The sequence below is a fragment of the Podarcis gaigeae genome, assembly GCF_964106915.1.
Source record: "Podarcis gaigeae genome assembly, chromosome: 16".
Taxonomy (NCBI): Eukaryota; Metazoa; Chordata; class Lepidosauria; order Squamata; family Lacertidae; genus Podarcis; species Podarcis gaigeae.
This window is the reverse complement of record NC_139693.1, coordinates 7836173-7854529: the sequence shown is the minus strand read 5'-3', so window position 1 is coordinate 7854529 and position 18357 is coordinate 7836173. Positions and strand designations below refer to the sequence as shown.

At 48.1% G+C, this 18357-nt stretch overlaps 1 protein-coding gene across 9 annotated transcripts in view; it reads right to left on the bottom strand.

Moving 5' to 3' along the window:
* Positions 1-18357, bottom strand: part of GATAD2B (GATA zinc finger domain containing 2B) — a 65742-nt gene that overhangs the window by 26015 nt on the left and 21370 nt on the right. The window contains exon 1 of one of the 9 annotated variants that reach the window (XM_083715774.1): positions 12469-12889. The exons of the other annotated variants lie outside the window; for them this stretch is intronic. The gene's annotated coding sequence lies outside the window, so the exon portion shown is untranslated. Of the gene's footprint in view, positions 1-12468; positions 12890-18357 lie in introns of those variants that run through there. 9 annotated transcript variants of the gene reach the window in all.

The following is an 18357-nucleotide window of genomic DNA, read 5'->3' as shown; positions in this document are numbered from 1 at the left end:
CTTTGCCTAATACACATGTTTGCAAAGCAACTTCCCCTAATATGCATGCCTGTATATTATTTTCACTGATAGGTGTATTTTTATGCACACATGACCCCACTTGCCCAGAGAACTGTGTTGCAAAATTCAGCGAGGTGTGAATTTTGCAAGACGGCTGTTTTGATTCACGTATTGGTTCAGAAAGTGCAATTTAGGTACTTTCACCTTTAAATGCAAACCAAACAGAATTCGTCCCTCATCCCTAATGGCCTCTCCCCCCTCCCCTTAGAAAAAGTAAAATACAGTTCTTTGGACATGTACTGACATTTGACAGCCTTCATGCACGTCCTTAGAAGACACTAATCCACAAAAATCTCTCACTATATCACTTGCCCACATATTTTTTAGGCACTCAGCAGTCTAAATGAGTGAAGCTTCTGCTGGAAGCAACCACTTGTTTGCCATAGACGAGCCAAGGTGCTACATATGCCTGGGAAGCTATTGAGAAGAACGCTAGTCCTGATACACTATCTGTTTTCCTCTATAGAGAATTGTTGGGTTCCTCTTGGGCTGGAATGGGAGTTCGGACATTTATTGCTTTGTGAGTGGCTGTATATGATGTGGATAAACAAGTAGCTTTAAAAAGCAGCTTGCTTTGACAGTGACATTTGAGACAGGATTTCGAGGACAGGAGTGTAGCAGACTCATAATGAGTGTATCAGAACTAGAGATGTCAGAGAAGTCCATCGAATATGGAAACAGAAATTGCTGGTGCCTGCTTATTCGTCCCATGCCCAGAATAGAAATTAAATCCATCAAACTACATGTATTCGCCATTTTCAGCCCACAAAGTATATATAAATGAGCAGTTCCTCATCATTCATACTGTGTTTCCCTAGCATTTATAAGAAAGATGTGGAAACAAGTCCTTAACGACATTAAATCCATAAATTACTTAAATAAGTATGTTAAACAGTGCACAGCAAGGCAAGTAACATAATATTCGGCAGAAACTGAACTGCAGTGGAATGGAAACAATGCTGAATGTGACAAAGGCAGGTGGAAACAGAAATCACCCTTGTTCTTACATCCCTAATCAGAACACATGAAGATGCTTGGGAATCAGACCGTCTCCTCTGATTGGTGGGAGCTGCCAGCAGTTTCGGGTTTGGAGGTCTTTCCCAGAAATGCCTATTTCAATGGAGATGCCATAGGATGAATTTGGCTTCCTCCATGCAAATCCTGTGCTCCAGAACTGAGCAGTGTGCCTGTCCCTCCGTTTTTCTATCTCATTTCCCTTCCCTGTTTTTGCTCCCAATGTTGATGGGATTCAGTGTATACTTTTCACACGTCTTTGTGTTCTATAGTGAAGGTTTCTCACTTGACAATCATTTACAAGTGCATTACATAACATGCAATCAAAAAATAGATTCCTAATGATTTGATGTTGCTGAATAGGCTCAGAAAACTCTATGCGGTCTTCTGCTGAAGCTCAGGACATCCTCATTCTTGATCTGAGTCTTGCTTAACATGGTACCCTCTGGATGCTGCTCAACTCACAACTCCTGTTAGTCCCAGCAACAGTCAGCATGGCCAGATGTCAGGGATGATGATGGGAGCTGGGAGCCTAGCAAGATCCAGAGGGGGTGGGGAAGGCTGGGAGAAATAAAAACAATACACTGAGCCTCGGCAGAGGATAGCAGGATTTAACACATTGTGGCTGCCATCCTTTGATCTCGGGGGCTCCATGGATGACTCAGTGCAACCAGACCAAAGAGACACAGCTCTGCTGCAGTAAGAGATTAATAAGAACCCAAGAACATAATTAGAGTCCTGCTGAACCAGGCCAGTGCCCCATACAGTCCAACATCCTGTTCTCACAGTGGCCGACCAGATGCCTGTGCGAAACCATAAAGCAGGACAACTCTCCCCTTTTGTGGCTTCCAGCAACTGGTAATCAGAGGCCTACTGCCTCTGACGGTGGAGGGAGAACATAGCCGTCATGGCTAGTAGCTGTTGAAAGCCTTCTCCTCCATTAATTTGTCCAATTCTCTTTTAAAGCCAAAGTTGGTGGCCATTACTGCCTCCCGTGATGCGTTGTGTGAAGAAGGTATTTTATCTGCCCCGAATCGTGCATCATTCAGGATGTGCCATCCACTCTAGTGTTATGAGAGATGGACGCTAAAAGCTATGACACTAAAGGCTCAGCCCCTGGTATAGACCAGAGAACCTTAGGGTAACGGAGGACCACCATAAGTGACTTATCAGAAGCAGGTTGTCCTTAAGGCACTCAGTGCCCAAGTTGTTTAGGGCTCTGAGAATTAACGGAAGAACTTTGTTCCTGGTCCAGTAAGCAGACTGGTAGCGCCAGGACACATCAAAAGCTGCCGCCGAGCCTCTGTGAGAAAAGTGGGGTATAAATCTTCATGAGCAGCAAAACCGGCTCAATAAACAATACGTTGGCATGCTTTCATCTGTCCTCAGACAACTTTTTATCACAGCCCTGAAGGCAAACCTCCCCCACCTCCGGAGCAGGCTTGGCTGGGAACGCATTTTGGAGGACAAGCCCGGAGCCAGAAGACAGTCAGGCATGCAGGGACATGTTTAGAGGGAAGATGTGCATTGCAGACTCTGTGTGTGTGCGCACACACACTTAAGTGTATGTCTCAGAAACCAGTCCTTGTCAGGTGATTAAATCATTCCACTGCTGATTAATCACCTCCTTGTCTAACCAATTCATTGATTCCATTTTGATAAGGTTGCCTTTTCGACAAAAAAAATTCCAACACAGAAGCCTTCTTTAAAAAAGAAAAAGAAGCTTAACAAAAAAGGAGTTTTTTTTTTAAAAAAACCCCACCACTCTGAGTTAGAATGAAACAATACCTTTAACAAAAATAGCCTCACAAAACTGGCATGTGGGTACTTAACACCAGCCCCACAAGCTAAAATTCAGCATCACAGAGTAGAATTGTACCTCAGCTACTGTATTACACATTTCAAAGCTTGCAAATGTGCTGCTGGATCAATCCTAAATTTGCCCAGAAGCAATTCTCACTGAGTCCAAGGGGGCTTGCGCTCAATTTAAACGACAAATTAAGTCTGTAGTCTTAGGAACATAAGTGGAGCCTGGCTGCTGGATCAGGCCAATGGCCCAACTAGTCCAATGCACTGTTTTTGCAGAGTCCAACCAGATGCAAGCAGGACCTGGGCACAAGAACCCGCTTCTTTCCTGTCGTTTCCAGCAAGTTTAACCAGCCTTTTACAGCGGAAGCCGAGCACAGCAACTGTGGCCATTAACCACTGAAAGCCTATTCTCCACTGATTTCTCCAATCCTCTTTTAAAATCATCCAAGTTGGTGGCCATCACTTTCTCCTGCGGGCGTAGTTTAACTATGCGTTGTATGAGGAAGGACTTTCTTCTATCTGTCCTGAATCTTCCAACATTCAGCTTTATTGGACACCCACGTGTTTCTTAGGATTACGAAAGAGGGAGGAAAACTTTGCTCTACCCACGCTCTCCAGGCCATGCATAATTTTACGAACTTCTATCATGTCATCTCTTACTCGCCTATTCTCTAAGCTAGCATGTCCCAAATGCTTCAACCTTTTCATGTAGGGGAGTTCTTTATCTCAGTTGTTGCAAACTTGGGGTTGCTCCCGGGTAAATGTCTGGGGAAGGGCCGAAGACCATCTGCTTTGTGTGCGGAAGGTCCCAGGTTTAAAACCATCCATTTCTTCACAACCGTGAGGAGTGAAATCTTACTATTGTATTTCAGAGACCCACAACAGCTCACTGGAGAGAGCATCTGCTCTGCATGCAGAAGGACCCAGGTTCAATCTCCTGGCAGGGCTGGTAATATCCTACCTGAAACCCAGAAGAGCCGCTGCCAATCGATATAGACAATAACAAGCTAGATGGACCAACAGTTGCTCAGTATAAAGCAGCTTCCTATGTTCCTAAGTGACCTTCATTTCTGTTTATCAAAGATGCCTGCAGCCAAATAATTTGGCAGGTTGGTAAATATCCCCCCAGTAAGTTTCTATACCTGTGAAAAAGACCCTTCCTAGACTCCAGAGGAGATGGTTATGCAAACAGTTCCCAACAGAAAACCCTTGCTTTAATGGGGACTACGGAAACCTCAGTACAAACACCCCGCTGCTGTGCAAAGTTATTTTAATTGCAACCAAAGTTTGTTCTGACTGCATCATCTGGGGTTAGGGAGCATGCGGCGAGGGGCACACCTATGTTCTCCTTTAATCCCAATGTGACCAAGATCTCCAGGGACAAAATTCTGGCAGGGACTGGGAGTGATACAAATAGGGTTTTTCTCTCTCCCTCCCTCCCGCCAAAAAACCCCAGAACTTGGCAAGTTACTGTTTGCTTTGTCTGACCTTGGGATGCCAAGGAAGGTATCCAAGAACCCACAGATGCACTTTCTTGAAACATGTGTTTGATCCCTGGTAAGGTCAGCACTCAGGTCTTCAATGCCTACAGGAGAGCCTAGTGATTAAAGAAAGCCACAGGGGCTTCCTGCCATTCAAGGCTCATGCCCCTACTGGTTTTTATCCTGGCCGCCTGATTGGCCGAGCTTGCACCTAACACTAAACCATGGGCAAGAAGTTTTGTGCATCAGCTTCAGAGCTTGAGAACTTCCCTTCCACTCCTCAGGCAAGGCTGTGAGGAAACAGGAATTATTTGCTTTGGTTTTCAAATAACCATAGTTATTCACTATGCCCAAACCAGCATAAACTGTGGTTAGTCTTAACTATGGTTTAGAGCACTTTCCCCCAATTTCACTCCCAACTCCCACCATCCCTGACCACTGGCAATGCTGGCTGATGGGAGTCCAACAACGTCACAAGGACATAAGAAGAGCCAATGGCCCATATAGTCCTGTTCTTATAACCGGATGCTGTGGGAAACCCTAGAGGGTATGATGTTGGGGAAGGCTGGCTTAGTGAAAGAAGCCAGCTTCAACCTGTGGTTCACAATCCTGGTTTGTTTGCCACTCTGTTTGGATTACCAAAGTGACTCAGCTTGGGTGGAATGAGTAACTGTCGTTAAGCGAGAGCTTCTGATCTGGTCCCTGGGGCTGCACCAGAAGCAAAGAGAGAGGGTGCTTGCCAAGGCCCATTCCCATGGCGCTGATCTGCGGTTGAGCATTACGTCCAAACACAAGCCATTGTTTGGAAGGCTCTGCATCAAACGTTGTGGCCTCAGGGCTGACCTGGCTGTCCTTGGCACAAGCGTCCCTTTGTCCCAGTCCCCACTTGGCACGACCCCACTTAACTTGGCCTCTGGCTCCTGCCCAACCTCCCCTCTTCCTCTTGCAAGCACGGCAGACGCCTCCTCTCAATTAAGACCTCAGCTCAGTTCACCCAGCCACAATCATTATGTCTTATACTGGCTGGTAAGTTGTTGTTTTAAATATGCTTTCCTCAACCTAGTACTCTCCAGATGTTTTGGACTATAACTCCGATCTGCCCCAGGCAGCATGGCCCAATGGTTGGGGATGGTGGGAATTTGGAAACACCTGGAGGGCCACATTCTTCACATCTCTGACATAACAAGTTAAACCATTGGTCCATCCAGATAAGGATCATCTATACACTGACCAGCAGTGGCTCTCTGAGGTTTCAGACAGGAGTCTGTGGTTTGCCAGGTAAAGGTCCCAGGTCCTATACCTGCCACGTAGGAACACAGGAAGCTGTGTTCTACTGACTAAGAACACTGATCCATCTAGCACAGCATTGTCCACACGGACTGGCAGATGTTCCCCAGGCTGCCAGGCACAGAGTCTCTCCTGGTCCCGTCTGGAAATGCCAGGGATTGAGCTAGGGACCTGCATTCAGGGAGGGTTGGGAAGCCAGCATAGACATGATTGAGCTAAGGTTTCTCTGCACATAAGCAAGTTCCCCATGTTCTCATGGTGAGATTTAGGAAAAACAACAGAATAACAAAGGTTGGGGGAGTTTGATAACAAAAGATAAACTGAGTCAAATGAAAACCACCCTGGTGGTTTTTACCCAAACCCAAGGCCCATCTAAACAAGGTGGTCTGCACAAGCCTACAAAAGGCTGAGAGGCAAGAGGTTCAACAGCAGTGTTAGAAACTCAGATATCTAAGCTAGGCACCAAACGCCTCCTTAAACCAGGGTTACTGTCACCAAAATGAAATGCCTAGTTGCCAATTTTGGGCCAGATGGCTCAAGTGTTTTATTTTTCAATACACCTTTTTGTTTCCTGAAATTCATTCTGATTGTGCAGATAAAATATAATGGATAGAATTCTACAAGATGTGTTGCTACTGTGTGATAACAGTCAAGATCCAAAGATACCCAGGCATGTACCTCCATCCTGGCACCTGGGCATCTTCACTTGGTCGCAAGTGGCCGATAGTCAGGTGAAAATGTGCCTGGCGAATTCCAAACACTGTTCAACAGGCCTCCTGAGTGCGGCTATACTGAACTCTGGGAGCCACAACTGAGAAGGCCCTGCCTCACGTGCTCAGCGACCCTGCTTTGGACAGTGTTGGAATGTGCAGCACAGACTCCCTGGTATATCTCAAGAGAGAAAGATATTCTCTAAGCCAGGGCTGGGCGACCTTCTTCAATGAGGGCCACAATCCTGCCTGGGCAACCTTCCAGGGGCCAAGTGCCATTGGTGGCCGTGTCCAGAGGAAAAAATCGGTGGAGCAATGAATGAAAATTTTAACTTTGTACTGTAGGCTAATTTCTACACCCCCCTTTATCTTCCATCAAGGAAAACAAGAGGCATAATCAGAATCCAAGGAGTCACCCCAGACAGGGAAAAACATTTAAGGGGGGCACGACGCAGGGGCTGGGGAAAGCTCTGAGAGAGGTCAGAGGAGCACAACTGGACCCCAGGCCTGCATCCCCCACAGGTCTGGGTTACCCCATTCTTGCCTTAAGCATTATCTATCTCTGCACAGTGTAACCCTGAAAAGATTCCAAGGAAAGCCATGGTTCCCAGGTGGGAAACACCACCACCACAAACTTGCACTAATTTTCATGCTTTGGGACAACATGAAGACTAGAAAACTATTGCAAACATGGTTAGGGAAAAATGAATAGGTAAACCACCACTTATTAGATAGGATTGATATGAATTTATAAAACTATGCACAGAATGGAGAAAACAGACAGGAGAAAGCTTTTCTCCTCCCTCTCTCACCACACTAGAACTCATGGATATTCAATTAAGCTGAACGCTGGAAGATTCAGGACAGGAAAAAGTGTTTCTTCGTGGAGTGCAGAGTTTATCTATGAATTCGGTCCCACAGGAGGCAGTGATGACCATCAACGTGGATGGGTTTAAAAGAAAAACTGACACATTCACAGAGGAGAAGGCTATTAATGGCTACTAGCGATGATGGCCATGCTATGCCTCCATGGTAGGAGGCAGTACTGCTGTTCGATACCAGTTGCTGGAAGCCGCAAGAGGAGAGAGTGCTCTTGCGCTCCAAGTCCTGCTTTCACGCTTCCCATTAGGGATGCTGGTTGGCCACTGTGAGAACAGAATGCTGGACTAAGATGGGCTGATGGACTGATCCAGCAGGTCCTTCATCTGTGGGAGGTGCTGGTTTTAAAATCCCACAGAGGCAGAATCTGTGCCCTCCCCTTCCCCAAATCAGTTCCCCAGGAAGCTCCATGGGGGCTTGTAAAACCCTTGGGGAGCGCAGCAGGCAAACAGGAGCGGTGAAGGTACCAAGAAAGCAATGGAGATGCAGAGCGAGGGGGAAGGAGGAGGGAGAAGCGAAAAAGTAGAATGTTGGAACAAAACCCAAGGGACAGCCAGCTGATCCGACGCAGGCCTGGAGTCACAGCAATCTGAGAGAAATCAAGTAAGTCAGATTTATCCGTACAGATAGATTTGTGGCCTGCAAAGCTTCTGGGAATGAGGAGAGGCCACGTGGCTGACATGTAGGAGGCTGGACAGCATCTCACCCAAAGGGCTTTGGCATGCCGTTTATCTGGTTCTGTTTCAAGCTACACACACACACACACACACACACACACACACACACACACACACACACAATCAGACTGTGCTCTGAGCGACCCATTGATTGCAAGAGGATGGGAGCTGCCTTATAGGTCAGACCGGAGTGGAGAATTTTGTTCAGCTTGAGGTCCACATTCACTCGTGACTCATCTGCTGGGGGCTGTATGCCAGGGGCAGGGACAGCCAGAGGTAAAAGTGGGTGGAGCAATGGTTGTATAGATTAGGCCTGTGTTTTCAAACCCTGGCTCCCCCGACACTGTTGGACTACAACTTCCATCACCCCTGACCATTGCCTAAGCTGGTGGTGGATTGTGGGTGTTGAAGCCTAACAGCATCCGAGGACTCGAGGTTGAAGAGTTCCATAGTGGGCAATGTTGCAGCCATGCAAAGGACAGGGGCTTCCACACACAAGCCTCTCTGTCCTCAATGCAGGCAAGGCACGAGACATGATCACAAGCTAAGGGTATATTCCAGCCAGGAAAAAGAAAAAGTTATGGCATGGGGAAGGGGTTGGTCTAGGGAGAGCCCCAAGGGCCAGAGAGAGAGGTGTGAAGGGCCATATTTTGGCCTGAAGTTCCCCACCCTTGGCTCAGACTGAAAGGTCTACCTAGTCCTTTATCGAGTACTGAGCTACTAGTACTGGGCTTCTGACCAGAGAGGCCAGCTGGAAACCCACAACCACAACATGAAGGTAGTGGCCTTCTCTCTTTCTTGATCTCTTTTGTTCACCTCCATCAAGTATCCGATGCATATACTGTGATACCTCGGGTTACATACGCTTCAGGTTACATACGCTTCAGGTTACAGACTCCGCTAACCCAGAAATAGAGCTTCAGGTTAAGAACTTTGCTTCAAGATGAGAACAGAAATCGTGCTCCGGCGACGCGGCGGCAGCGGGAGGCCCCATTAGCTGAAGTGGTGCTTCAGGTTAAGAACAGTTTCAGGTTAAGAACGGACCTCCGGAACGAATTAAGTACTTAACCCGAGGTACCACTGTAGAGAGGCAGACTGACTCTGCGTGTGGATTTAAACTTACGGAACTCACTCCCACAAGGGGTAGCGATGGCCCTTGGATGGCTTTAAAAGATTAGGCAAATTTGTGGAGAAGGATAGCAGTGCCTACTAGCTATGACAGCTATGCTGTGCCTTCACAGCTGGAGCCGGAAATGCCAGTCCTGGAAATTACAGGAGGGGAGAGTTGCTGCTGCACTCAGGCCTTACTTGTGGGCCTCCCACTGAGCATCTAGATGGCCACTGTGAGAACAGGATGCTGGACCCGCCTGATCCAGCTACTCTCACATTCTTATGATTTTCTCCAATTGCTGCCATTTCTGCGCTCCTTTAAGAAATCCAATTCTTCGATAAAGTCATCCAAGGGCAGTTGGTTACACACCACATTTCTGCATGGTGCGCAAGCAACGGAGAGGGGGTAAAAGGTTCCCTTCAGTAGAATGGAGTGTTGAGCTGCCTTAACCCATGTTGCGAGAAGCGTTCTAGCATGGGTGGGCTCTACGACTGGGTAATCAATGCGCATGCTGCCTCGGACCATTGCCAGCCAGCACAGCCAACAGTCGGGGATGATGGGAGTTGGAGAGCAGTACAGTGGTACCTCGGGTTAAGAACTTAATTAGTTCTGGAGGTCTGTTCTTAACCTGAAACTGTTCTTAACTTGAAGCAGCACTTTAGCTATTGGGGCGTACCGCCGCCGCCAGAGCACGATTTAGGTTCTCATCCTGAAGCAAAGTTCTTAATATTTCTGGGTTAGCGGAGTCTGTAACCTGAAGCTTATGTAACCTGAAGCGTATGTAACCCGAGGTACCACTGTAGTAGTTGGAGGGCCTGATTTCCCATCGCTGCTGCATATGATAGGGAAGTAGAGACAACCTCAGTTCAGATGCCTGTCTTGATACCAGCCCCCTGTCTGCCTAGCCCCCAAAGCCTAAGGATCCCCCTATTATTCATTGTGGCTTCTTTCTCCAGTCAACCAAACCCTCGCAGACAAAAGATCTTAATAAGTTATTGAATGGAAAAAACAAAGGCTTTAGCAGACGCTCTTCTTTGGGTGATCAGGACTCTCTTAATTGTCTCTGTCCTGGGCTGCCACCACCACCACCACCACCAGACGTTCTCAAGATTTCTACTCCTACATGACTCAAAGCTACTCAAATCCTGAGTCTTGGCCTACAGATAAAGCCAGCAGCCCAAGGTGCATGAAGATGAGGCTCTGTTACAGCCAACAGCAGGAGGGAGGGTCTTTGCGGAGGCCACTGCTTGTGCCCGTGGCAAGGTTTGTGTGGGAGACAGTGGGTGCAGTCGACATTCCTGGCTGCTGTTCCAATTTTGTTTTTCATTTTAATTAGCTGCTGAAGAAGAACTGCAGGCATTTAGGCCTTCTCCAGCAAGAGTCGTCAGCAACAAAAGATCCACAAAGACATCGCTCTGCCCTGTTCCTACCCTCGCTGTGGTTGGCGATGGACTACAAGAGCAAATTTTACCTGCTCTGTCTGCTCCTCTGGGGGCCTACTGGGTTTCAATTAAGGGGCGGCAAAAAAGGAGGGTTTCCCCACCGCAGTTTTCACTGGAAAGATGAAGAGATGTTTTCGAGTCCTTAAAATAATGTTACGCACTCTTCCCCTTGGGGGTTTCATATGCCGTGCCCCATAATTGTGCCATTCTGGGTGGTGGTAAATTTCTCGGCTTTCTTTTAAACACATTTACACCCTGCCTTTCCTTATTTAAAAACTCAAGGAGGCTAATAAGAAGATCAAAGCACAATTTGAAATATCAATTACAGAGACATTAAGACACTAAATACCGAACAACTCCACTCCCAATACCACCAGAGTAGCAGATCAAACCCTGAATAAAAAAATAAAATAAAGACAAAACAGCCATCTATGAGTCAAATGCCGTCTTTAAAAAAGGAAGGTTTTGACTATGTTTTGGGTGAAACATGATTCCCTTGGGAGAAAGTTCCAGAGCCTAGGCACAGCCATGGAAAAGGCCCTCTTCCTGCTCCCTAGCCAGTGTATTCCATAGGAACGCCAACTGCCTCTTTCCCCATCTAGTTCCATATTGCCTACACTGATGGGCAGAGGCTCCCCAGGATTTGAGACCAGAGTCTTTTCCCAGCCCTACCTAGAGACTGAGTCTGCCTGGGACTATCCCTGTGAGTTATCGTCCTTTACCCAATAATATTCCAGTCCTCATGTTTCTGAATAACAGGATGATTTAAGAAGCTGCCCTATAACAAATCAGTCAATTGGTCCATCTAGTTTGGTATTGTCTACACTGACTGGCAGCAGCTCTCTTAGGTTTTCCGAGAGGGTTCTCTACCAGGAGATGCCAGGGATTGAACCTGGGACCTTCGGCATGCCAAGCAGATGCTCTACCACTGAGCTGCAGCACTTTCAAGGATGTTGGGATCCACAGGAGGATCTGAACATTTGGTCCCAGAGCCTGACCGCTCCAGAGGCAGAAACATACTCTTTCAGCTACCACTTCCTGGAGAGAAGACCGTGCACTACTCCACTGCAAGCTTGCAGCATGGTCATCTGCCATGTCTGTCCGTCTATGAATTCTATTCTCGCTTGCTATTCATTCTCCGGAAGACAGCAAGTATATTATTTTCACCCCAGCAGCCAATCAGCTGCTCATGGGAATCCCACTTGCAGGGCACCTCCTGTCTGTCCCCAGAATTTGGCATTCTGGGGCTCACTGCCCCTGTTACGTGGAAAGCACCATCTACGTAGCATGCTGGCTAACAAGCTGTTGAAATACTTCTCTGCTCAGGACAGTCTCCATTCTGCTTTACCTTCAGCCGACAACAGACTGTACTGTACAAGATCATCGAGATTCCAAATTTCACTATCTTAAGAATCACACGGGTGCACATGGTCCCTGCCTTTGGCACAGTTTCTTCTGCCTTGCTCTGAGCCCACCCCGCAGAGGTTATTGCCCCCACCGCACCCTCTGGGTCTGGGAAAGGGGTGCCGGTGCTGGCTCAATACAGTCAGCTCTCCCCCCACCACCACCACCATCAAAAGCTGCTCCGCCTCAGCTTCTCCGAGAGCGAAGCGGATGTCACTGCTGTTAAAAAAAAAATGAAATGAAAGAGAGATGCGTTTCGAGACAGGACACGCACAAAATGGCTGTCTCCCAAGACGAAACGTTTCCATACAATGCTATAAAAAGGACAATCGCCAAAAAAGGAAACCGGGACTTGACAGCCAGGCGGTCCGAGGAGCAGGACGGGGAGGAGAGATGCGAGAAGATCAAGCCATTCCCAGCCACCCTTCTCAGACTGGCTCAGACCCTGCCTCTTCCTTCCAGTGCTTATGCTGGCACAACACTCTCCCCCCCCCTTCTCATTCCGCACCCAACTTGGCAAAAAGAGATACCCTCCGCAGCAATTGTGCCTTGTGAGTTTGGAGACTGACGAGAAGGAAAAGAAGCTCGCCTTACAAACAAACCACAGCTTTCTTCCAAGGAGCCCGCGATCCAAATTCCACCGCGATCCATTGCAGTTGTTGGGGGGGGGGGAGGATTACAGATCACGTTCCCCAACGACAGCAAGACAACGGCTCTCAGAAAGTGCGTACGGAGAAGTGGCGATGAGAGAGACCTAGATGTCCCCAGACAAACCGGACTCTTGTTTTCGAAGGAAGCAGAGAGAACAGCTGCCGGCGCAGTTATCCGTAGGAGCCATTTCGGCGCAAGCTCATTGAAATGGCTCTCCCACCCCCACCCCTCATCTTCCTTACAGCTCGTCGGAAGCAAATTATCCAAAGATGCTGGAAAGCTCCCCTTGTAATAAAGCAGCTCAGCCCGCAAGACACTGCAACAGCTCTCGGCATTAAAGTGGGCTTGTTGAATGCAGGAAACGACCTTATACCGACTACTTAGTTCAGTATTGTCAACACATGCCTGCAGCCGCTCTCTGAGATTTCAGAATGGAACATTCTCAGCCCTACTTGTGGGGTGCCAGGAATTGAATCTGGGACCTTCTGCATACAGAGAAGATGCTTGAACTACAGTCCTTCCCCATAACATAGGAACGTAAGATGCAGCCTTATACCAAGTAAGACCAGCTGAGCTCATCTAGCTCAGTACTGCTGACACTGACTGGCAGCGGCCGTCTGGGGTTTTAGACTGGGGACATTCCCACCCCTGCATGGTTTCTCCCAGAGGAACATCAGAGGTAGGGCAGGGAGGATCAAGCAAGCAAAATGAACAGAGGACGGACGGGGGAAATTTTTGGCTACCTGGGATTTGAAGGAAGTGAAATCATTTGAAAGGAACAGTACATGAAATTTGACTACCTAGCTGCATACAGAGGGCAGTTTATCCTGCTTCAAAAGGTATACACAGTATACACTTCACATCCATGAAAGATCTTGGGGGAGGCTCCACAACATTAATCCTTACACCAGCCCTTTAAGGCGGTCCAACACACAATGGAAAACATCTCAACCCAGTGTGCAGGGGTGAAGCTGGCAAATTCCACACGGGGGGAAAAGGGACGAAAAGGCAATGACGAAGAACACAATGCCATCTCTCTCTCTCTCTCTCACACACACACACACACACCAAGTTTATAAAACTATGGATGGAGAAATTTTGGGGTTTGGGAGTCACCCCACAAAACTGACTAGCAGCAGATTCCAAGCACGCAAAGGAAGTACTTGTTGCATGCGGCACAGAATTAATCTACGGCACTCACTGTCACATGACAAAGAGTGTGTGCTTACACAGAAGGTGCCAGGATTAGTATCAGGCATCACCAGCTAAAGAGGATCAGGTAACAGAGGGAAGACCTTTCTCTGCCCAACACCCTGGAGAGTCGTCGTTACTCAGAGTAGCCACTACTGGGCTAGAGGACAGCTTCCTTGGGCTCTGTTTGTGGCGATGGATATTAGCCAAAGGAACTGCGGGAGTAGAGCAGCCTATCAATACCTACTGGCCTTGATGGCTGTAAGCAACACCTGCATTGTTCAGAGGCTGCCTAATCCTGAATACTAGTTGCTGGGAGGGGATCCATTGGCAAGGGGGGGGGGTTGTTGGGCCTTTAGGGGAACAGCAGGCACTGGATGAAGTGAACTAGCAGGGCTTCCCTTGCATTATTATCCCCTGTGGGGTGGGGAAACATAATAATAATAATAATAATAATAATAATAATAATAATAATAATAATAATAATTTATTATTTATACCCCGCCCATCTGGCTGGGCCTCCCCAGCCACTCTGGGCGGCTTCCATAGAAACCAAAAATACAGTAAAATATCACACGTTAAAAACTTCCCTGAACAGGGCTGCCTTAAGATGTCTTCTGAATGTCAGGTAGTTGCTTATCGCTTTGACATCTGCTGCATATATAATAAGCTATATACAATTATGCATGGTGTAGAGAAAGTGAAATACTTCTTTCTATCCACTTTCTCTACACCATCAATTATTGCATATATTTATTTATCATTGTATACACCTCTTACTCCTAATACTAGAACTCGGGGACAGCCAATGAAGCTGTTGGAAGATTTGGGATGAAATGAACTACTTTTTCCATGCAAAGCACAGTTGAACTATGGAATTCACTCCTGCAAGAGGTACTGCTGGGCGCCAACTTGGATGGCTTTAAAAGAGATTTAGACAAATCCACAGAGGATGCGGCTATCAGTGGCTGCCAGCCATGATGGCTATGTTCTCACTCCACCGTGGGAAGGAAGGAGGCCTCTGGTTATCAGCAGCTAGGAACCGCAAGCGGGGGAGAGCTGCTATTGCTCAGGTCCTGCCTGAGAATTTCCCACAGGCTCTTGTTATGTTTCTATTGCAGGTGAGGGGAAAGCAGTTTGCTAAACAAAAGCCAGCTTTGCCCATAGGCCAGTCAAAGGCTTCCTAGCAGAGGGTAAACATTTTTATCGGGGACCTTCCAGACTCCCGGCTCACCTTCTTAGCTCCTAACTCTACCTGGGTTCTCACATCAGTTCTTGCAGTTCTCTTGTCCGGAGACGGCAAGAGTCAGAATGGAGTGTTCAGGAGGGGGTTTCTTAATGACCACCCCTTAGTCCCTGCGCCATTTCAGGCTGCAAGCAAGGGACAAATGCCCAAGCCCCAAACATCAACAGCAATGCAAGCCCCAAACACCTATACTTCCCCAAAGTATAAATCTAGAACAGCAAGGAGCCTGGCCTTCTTCCTTCCCAGGAAGGAAGCTCCTTGCTGCGTTTGTTTTCCACTTGCAAGGAATATCTTTTTGTGCTTTAAATGCAGGGGAGGGGATCTATGCTTTGCCAGACTTGTAGTCTAAAAAACGTTACAGTCTGTTCTACCAGCTTAGGGTTCTTAACCACATTACTCTACAGAACAGGCCTGTTTTATAAGGTGGTGGCTAAAAAAACCCAAAAAACCTGGACTGTGCCAAGTCAGATTGAAGGGAGTGGATTACATCTTGGAAAGCTTTTTACATGGCAGGGGGAATAAGCACAGCCAGGGAAGGCTGGGCTGGAACTTTTCCTCTGATACAGTCATTTCTGATACTAGGTGCCTTTCATTTTTAATAAATGAATGGAGAATGCTTGAAAGCAGTAGCCCCTGCTTGCAATCCAAAGTGGTACAGTCTATTCTACCAGCTCAGGATTCGACCACCTAACTCTGTTCCATCAGTAGGCCAGGGAGCACAGGCCAGTCCTCTAACTCCCACTGGTGGAGAGCGGAGAGGAGGGAGAGAGAAAGGAAAGGCAGGAGAGCAACTGCAGGCAACATTCAGAGAAGTCCTTTCACTCCCACTGAGTGGATAGAGTTGTCCCTTGGGGGCACACAAAGTTCTACCGGGGGCTGCCTTATACCAAGCCAAACCATTGCCCACCCGCCTTAGTATTGTTTAACCTTATTCTCCAGATTTCAGAATAGAGTCTTTGCAATTCGTTAGTGGAGATACTGGAGGTCTGAAAATGGGATCTTTCATACGGAAAGCACACACATTTTAGGTCTGACTTCATTTAAATTTCAGTGCCTCAAATGACGCGGTCTTTCACAAAGTCAGATTGTTGGTCCATCTAGCTCAGTACTGTCTACACAGACTGGCAGTGACTCTTCAGGGGTTCAAGAGGGGCATCCTTCCCAGCCCCTACCCGGAGATGTTGGAGATTGAACCCGGGACCCTCTGCATGCAAGCTGCCTGCTCTGCCACTGAGCTACAACCCCTTCCGGCAGTCACCTAGGGGCTTTAACTTGGTACTTTACCAGCACCAACCATCTCCATGCACCATAGAGGGCTAAAGCTCAGCATCAATTGGTGCTCGCCATGATAACTCAGCAGAACCACCAGGTTTAGCAGCGATATTCCTTCAAATGCTTGGCAACGACCACAGTCAAACAGAAGGTGCTGCCGTCATGTGCGGCTGTGGTCTTCCCAGAAGGGCCTGGCAGGCCGCTGTGAGGAAAAAGGAATGCTGGGCAAGAAGATCCACCAGGGCTACGCCTCCATTGCTGACCATGTCTAGCTGGGGCTGATGGGAGTCCTTTGGATCGGAGTCCTTTGGAGATTCCACATCCTTTTGAGAAAGGGTGAGATACATTCAGAGCGGGTAAGCTGATCAGATGTGATTTTTCACAATAGCTATATGGAACCTTTAGGTTCAGAGGCAGTTTACCTCCAGTACCAGTTCCGGGGGTGTATTTGTGTGTGTCACAGGTACAGGAATGGGCTATGGCCTTCATGGTCCATTTGGGGCCTTCCCAGAGGCCACTGCTCAGCCCCTGTGGGAAACAGAATGCCCAAAGGGACAGATCCAGGGGTCTTCTTATGCAGTGGAGGGTGGTCAACTTGGGCAAACCTTGCACAGCCCCACCAACCTCTATCTGCCCTCAGCCAGCCCCCACCTACCTGCTTACAACAACCAGCCCAGGCGGTAGCCCTGCCTGCCAGCTTCTTGGTCTCAGTGTTGACCCTTGTAGAACTTAGCAAGAAGGGGATGGGGACAAAGCTTGAACTGGATGGCTCTGCCACTCATTATTTCTGGCACCACCTACTTTTGGGCTCCTGGTCTTCCACCCCATCAGTCCCAATGAGCACCAGCCACCACTGTTGTCCCTGCCTGAGCAGTCTACCAGCAAAGGAAGCCCCACTGTGTTCATTGTAGGATTACAGCCTGCCCTTAGCTTTGCCTCTGGTTGGTTCTGGCTCCAGGTACGGTTGGCCTCTCTGCCTTCTGCCCTGCCAGTCCCAACAGGCATTAGCCGCTCCTGATCTTAGGGGCTCGGGTTTCATTTCAGCCATGGACAGAGAGGAAGGCTTTGAGCAAGAGCAGGCTCACAACTCTTCGTTCCCATTGAATTCGGTTCCCCTGGGCATGAATTTTCACCTAGGGCAAAGCCACGGAAACCTTGCAACACGTAAAGACATACACTGAGCAGGTACAGAGTGCCTTTCTCCCTGCCAACAGAGAAACCCCTGCTGGCCAACACACCTTTGCGGCTTCTCAAAGCGGAGGGTGCAAAAAACCAAACCAAAACAAAAAAACCCCACACCAGTAAAACAAAACATAAACATGGGATACCTTCATGCCGGAGCTGACCCACTACAGTGGCACATCCCTTTCGAAGCCCCAAACAAACCGAAGCAGAAAACATTATTAAAAAGCAGGTGATGAAAGCCGCTCCGTGATAGCAAACGAAAGCAACATCACCAAACGAAATCTTTGACTCAGAGGGATGTGGAGGAATCCAGGAACCTTTCATGCCTCGTTTGTCGAATTTAGTGGATCAGTTCGTAGTGAGACGAAAGAGAGGGCAATTTTTTTTAAGGGGGTGGGGAGTGCATGTCTAAGAGTTCCTCACCTCCTCCCTTCTGCAAGGAAAGGTGGCAAAGAAATCCTCCAGGAACACTGGCTTGCTTAGAAGCTGTGAGGTTTTTTCGTTCTTTCTTTCAGCGTGAGGGTAGAGGAAGTTTTTAATATTTTTTGGGGGGGGGTGTAATATAAGCCATCAGCATTAACTCGGTGATCACTGTAAACAGAATGAAAAAAGAGGGGTGGGGGGACAAAAGGAGGTTTAAGAGACCAGCCTCTCTCTCTCTCCTCTCCCCCGACTCTCCTCCCGTCAGCCTGAGTGACGCAGACTCCCTTATATAATAGGCTGCGATTTCCTAGACCGCAAGGAAGGCCTCTCTCTCTCTTCTCTCCCCCCCCACATGCCGCTTCCACCTCCCTGCCACTGCTTTGTGCTCGCCGTATAAGCTCCACACACGCGCAAACGCGTCTCCCAGCCCTTGGCACCGTGCCAGCGCGCTCCCTCGTCAGCTGGCTGCCTCCATTCACAGAGTGGGGTTGTAGCTGACATGAAAAGGAAGGGGG